This window comes from Triticum aestivum, chromosome 2A (assembly GCF_018294505.1).
Source record: "Triticum aestivum cultivar Chinese Spring chromosome 2A, IWGSC CS RefSeq v2.1, whole genome shotgun sequence".
NCBI classification, from domain to species: Eukaryota; Viridiplantae; Streptophyta; class Magnoliopsida; order Poales; family Poaceae; genus Triticum; species Triticum aestivum.
Genome location: NC_057797.1, coordinates 289,044,158 through 289,050,372, shown reverse-complemented (window position 1 = coordinate 289,050,372; position 6,215 = coordinate 289,044,158).

The following is a 6,215-nucleotide window of genomic DNA, read 5'->3' as shown; positions in this document are numbered from 1 at the left end:
AAGGTTACCCATGATCACTTCTGAAGAATCCTCAGCCTGGGCTGCGTTCGTTATGTTGACCTTGGCATGCTTGGGATTATGCTTGACCACTGCATTGCTGGCATATCTCACAGGAGGAGGAGGCGGAAGGCGCCTTTGATTGAAGCATTTGTTTGCATAGTGTCCTTTCTGCTGACAATTGTTGCAAGTAACCTCTGAGAGCGGACGGTGATAAGGAGCACTTGACCTTGGAGTATGAGACTGAGCTTTGTTCTGATAGCCTGGGTTGGGTGGGTGGGAAGATCCATTACCACCTTTACTCTTCTGCTGATAAGGCTGACGGAATAGAGGAGGAGGAGGCAACCAGAACTTCTATTGTTTAGCTGCCAACTAAGATGAATAAGAAGATTGAACTGCATCCCTGACTCTCTTCTTGGAAGCATCATAGTTAATCTGAGCGGCCTCTTGCTTTAGTGCCATGTTGTAGAATTCATCATACTTGGTCAGCTCAAAAAGCATGAGAGCTAATTGCAGATCTTCTCTGAGGCCACCTCCGAATTGATAAATCATGCCCTTTTCATCCGGGATGTCTTGTTTAGCGAAGCGAGCGAGCCTCTGAAACAGGATATTGTATTGATACACAAACATGTTGCCTTGCCTGAGATTGCAGAACTCCTCACGCTTACTCTCAGCAACACTTTGTGGAATGTGATGAGCTTTGAAGTCTCGGCGGAAATCATCCTAGGTAATCACACGACCTCCTCTGGAATCTCTGTATTGTTGATACCACTCAGCAGCTTGGTCTTTGAGTTGAAACAAAGCAAATTTGACAAAGTCCTCAGGCCTGACATTGCTACACTCAAAATGTTTGCAGATATCCACGAGCCAATCGCCGGCGTCTGTGGCCTCGACACAGTTGCTGAAGGACTTCGGCTGGTTTGCGAGGAACTGATTGAGGGTAGCAAATTGAGGTTGATTGATTGTGGAGTCGGCAAGACAGACAAATGCCCTTAGCAGAGAGAACTCATAGGCGACTCCTAGGCGACTCCACCGCCGGTGGCCACTCCGGCCCCAGCGTCCACCTCCCTGGTCCTCCAATGGCGCCTCCTCTCCTTGACTTTGCTCGAGGTAAGGCCTTTCAACTTGGCATGCGGCAGAAGTTTGGCCATCCGGTGGTTTTCTCTCCTGGTTTTCGACAACATGAGTTCAAGCTTGTGCTCTCCTTTGGTCGGGCTTACTTTCGTTTGGACAATCACACTGTGAGCATTGTTCTACAATCTTGTTTTGGTGGTTACCCTCAAGGCTTTAGGGTTAAATTTCTCTGGGACCGTTCTTTTTAGTTCTCGGAAGCCTCAAAATCTGTTGGGTTTGAGCTCTACAATAGTGGGCATATTTCTAAGAGAGATTTCGAATTGGTTTTTAGCCTCTGGGGTGATGGTGGTCCTAATTGGCGTCGGGAGGAACATTTGTTCTACCAGGAAGAGCAAAATTCTTGGTCTTTGGTTACTCGATGACCTTCTCATTCTCCATCCTGGGACGGTGCCGGCGATCGCCGGAGGGAGCTTCCTCGCCACGTTTCAGTTTTCCAAAGGTTGGCTGGGTTACCGGCCTCATCATCGGATCTGCATGACCCTGCCATTGATGCTGGGCGCATTGAGTGCAATTATTCACCGGTGATCAATGACAGCATGGTTCAGGGGGAGGAGGGCGCGAATCCTGGATATTCAAACATGGCTATTGTGTGCTACGGCTGTGGTAATCTGGGCCACATGGCCTGGGCCTGCCCAAAGCCCCGTCTCACTGGCCTTTGGCCGTTTTTTTGGGTGGCTTCTTTTCCCTCCCCTCCAGAGGAGGCTTGGGCCCCTGGGGTGGTGGATGACTGGTTTTCGGCCATAGGCCCAGCCCAACCGCTGATTCGAGCTTCCTCTTTTAGACAACTCGCGAAAGGCATGTTCCCAAACTTTCAGCCTCGATTCACACTTGCCTCTTCGTCTCCTCCCCTGCTTTCCACTGTTCAGTCTCGAGCTTGCCGTCCAATCTCCTTGCAGTCAAGGGATTCCATTGCCGGCGACGAGCCGTCCATGGCCAACATTCCGTTTGATCCCTTACCTTTTGTTCCCCATGGGTTCAATATCCTCAACATCGAGGGCCGTAATGGAGTGGCCAGAGTGGTTCTCCCCCACCGTCAGAAGCGGCACGAGGATTGGGCCATCGTCAACATTGAGCCACTTCCGGAGGAGGTACTTTTTCCTAATGTGCAAGAAGTTTTAGATGAGTTCTTTGCAGATGTTCAACAAGTTCAGATCAGAGAAATGCAGCGCTGCCCGTTGGGAGAGGCATATGTGCGCTTTGTCAATCCTAGAGACAGAGATAGGTTAGTGTTGCAGAGTCCTCACCAGTTTGGAGATGTTTTTATCTCTTTCCACAATCATGACAATGGCCGCAACTGCAGAAGAACCCAATTTAATAGAACAGTTTGGCTGCTCATACTAGTTGTCCCATTCGATTTCCGCAACTCGGAAGATATTGCTAGGGCTATCAGTCATTTTAGGAGATTGGTCTCTTGGGAGAATGATCCTCTTCATATGGGCAGAGTCATTGCAAAAGCTAAAGTTAGAGACTTGGAATCCATCCCTAAAAGTGTCAGGTGGTCTGAAGGTGAAGTTCTTGATGAAGATACTTGGTCTTCTTCAGTGGAAATCCTTCTTCAGCAGATGATGGGTTGGGCACCTGCCGATGAGGACCCAATCCCACCTGACAATGTGGAACCTCATCCTGTTCCAGGCAACAACCATGCTTTCCCTGGTTTTCATATAAATCCTCAGCATGTTCAGCAAGATGATATGGATGCAGATGAGGGGCACTGGGCTTTGCAACCACCTGCAGTTAATAATGTTGAGGTTGAGGAAGAATTTGACTTTCTTCAAGGTATCCAGCAGGAAGAAATTGCTTGGGCCGACAGTGAGGAACTCCCACCTCCATTGGAAGGCCACAGCAGCATCACAACCACTATTTCACTGTCAGAAGGGCTTTCTTCTCATGCAAGTGAGGAAGTGAATCAATTTCCACCTGTGCAGCAAATTCAGGGCAATGGTCTTGAGCTTCTAATGCAAGACTACCAAGAGGAGGATCAAGATATTGCTGCAATCCTAGTTGTTCAGGCTCCTCTTGATGAGGAAGTCCCACAAGATGATATAATCCCTGTAGTGTCCCTGGTTGAGTTATAGGTTCAGCCAGTTTTGGAGGAAATTAATTCAGTTCCTGAGCCTGTTCTTGGGCACAACTTTGAGGTTCTTCAAGACCTGACTCTGGACTCTAACAGAGCTCTGCCAGTTGTTAAGGAAGTAGTAGTCCAAGGCAAGGAACCCTTTCTATCAGAAGATGCTAATTTGGTGGGGGCAACAGGTGTCTTGTCTCCAGCAGTGAACCCACCTCCCTTGGCAAATACTGGGGTGGAAAATGCTAGCAACAAAGGTAACTGGATTGACCAAATTGAGGAGCACTTTGAATTTGCTCCCTCTTTACTTGGTTTAAAATCTATTCAGTTAAAGGCCCTAGCTAATAAAGATACTATTCTGTCAGAGGAAGGTCTTGTGATCTGGAAGGAGAACTTTGCTCAAAAACCTTTGGAGGAGGTTCCTTCTCTTTCTGTTAAAGTCCCAGTAAGTTGGTTCAATTTTATTGTGCATCTTCTCATGACACCAGACAAGTTTACCTAGACACTCAATATGCTTAAATCTCCTTTGTGGGAATTATTGGCTGAAGTAGAGGGCATTGAGGACTCTTATCTTTTCCACATTCCTGATAAATGTCTAGCTACTAAGGCTCCTATTTGTCAGCAGATCATTGTTGAACCACTCCAGCAGGACACAAACAAGGAAAATGCAGGAGATTCTTCCAACCAGCAGGACGTGGACTCTTTGGCCCTTCTCCAACCTTTTGGGGCTGAAAACTCCAAGAAAAGAAGGGGAGGAAAGACACCTCTTGTAGAAACAGAGGTAAGGAGGAGTGATAGAATTAAACATGATAATGCTGGGTTTAAAAGAGGTTCATATTATAATAATAAGTGTCTGCCATGTAATGCTGCCCCCCAGTTGTTCAAAAATCAGTGGATAAAAATCTCACAACCTCATTTTGCAAGGTGGCTGATCAGGACTTGGAGCGGAAGATATCTAAGAAGCCCAAGAGAAGAATGTGAGAGGACTTGGCTGGGATGATCCCATCCAATGAGGACAAGCAGGACTCCCAAAGTGTTTAGATGACCAAGTTATGTACTTTTGTACTGGAGAGAGAGGGGATTAAAGTCATGACTTGTATCCATGTTCCTTTTGGCTGTACTTGCACTTTATGGTCCTTTTGGACTTGCTGTAATAGTTCTGGTTCATCTGACTCTGCACTTTGCTGCTATAATTCCTTCTGGGAAGTTATCTCTATTGCTATGCTAAGGACTATGTGGTTACTGTATCTGCTGAAATTGCTTCACATTCTGCCTTATGGGACAGTTTTTCCTAGGCTCTGGCCAAGTGGTGGTGCTTGGTCCCTGGTTAATCTCATAAATTGTTCTCATGAATAGTCAAAATAGAAGCTGGAATATCCTGAACTGGAACATCAGAGGGATTAACTCACCTGATAAATGGCTTGCTCTAGGACAAAAAATTGAAGAAAGTGCTTGTGCCATTTTGTGTCTTCAAGAAACCAAGAGGGAACATTTTGATGCTACTTATATTAAGAACTTTTGTCCTAACAGGCTCAATAAATTTGCTTTCCTGCCTTCAATTGGTGCTTCTGGAGGTCTTCTCATCATCTGGAATGGATCACTCTTTGAGGGAGAGGTCATCTTCCAAAACAGATTCTCTCTCTCAATCAGTTTCACCAGTCTGTTGTCCACTCAATCTTGGGTCCTCACCAACATTTATGGGCCTTGTGTTCAAGCAGACAAAATTGAATTTATCAATTGGTTCTCCAACATTCATATGCCTCTGGACACTAATTGGATCCTACTTGGAGACTTTAACTTCATAAGAGCTCCTACTGATAGAAACAGACCTGGTGGGGATGTTAATGAAATGTTATTATTTAATGAAGCAATCAGTAATTTGGGTTTAATTGAACTTCCACTTCATGGTAGAATATACAGCTGGAGTAATATGCAGCAGAGTCCTTTGTTGGAAAAGCTGGATTGGTTTTTCACCTCTGCTTCTTGGATGACTGCTTTTCCTGATACAATTGCTATGCCTCTTTCCAGGCCTATTTCAGACCACCTGCCTTGTGTTATCAAAATTGGGACTGCCATTCCAAAGGCCAGGGTATTTAGATTTGAAAATTACTGGTTAAAACACTCAGACTTTAAAGAGGTTGTATCTGCAGCCTAGAATATTCCTGTGGGTAATCTTGATGTAGCTAAAAGCTTAAATGCCAAGTTCAAAAACCTGAGAAGGGCTCTCAAGCTTTGGGCCAAGAACCTGTCTTGCATGAAAGCAAAAATTGCAGCAATTAATGATGTCATCTTCTTGTTTAATTTGTTTGAAGAATTCAGAGACCTGGGTGATTTTGAGTGGAACTGTAGGATGATTCTCAAAGAGCAATTGCTCATTTTACTGAAAAACCAAAAGATTTATTGGAAACAGAGAGGTAAGATTAAGGGTGTTAAGTTTGGGGATGAAAACACCAAATTTTTTCACACAAAGGCTTCTATAAACCACAGGCATAATCACATTGCAATGCTAAAAAATGAGGATAAAGTGGAAATAACAGATCATGCATGAAAAGCTACCCTTCTGTGGAATGCCTTCAAGAGCAGATTAGGACAGTCTCAGCAAACCACTATGCATTTTGATTTATCTTCTGTGCTGCAACACCAAGCTAGTCCATTAGACTTTGAACAGCTGGAAATTCCTTTCACTGAGGAAGAAATCAATGAAGTTGTCAAACATTTGCCATCAGACAAGTCTCCTGGGCCTGATGGATTTAACAATGAATTCTTTAAGAGTTGTTGGGATATCATAAAGCCTGAGGTCACTAGACTGATACATGAGTTCTATGCTGGGCAAATTTATCTAGAGAGTATTAACACCTCTTTCATAACTCTGGTTCCTAAGGGGCCCACTCCAATTACTGCAAATGACTTCAGGCCTATATCTTTTCTAAACTGCTGTCTCAAACTCATTACCAAATTGCTTGCAAACATGCTGCAAAAAGTGATCCTCAAAATGGTTCATACAAATCAGTATGGTTTC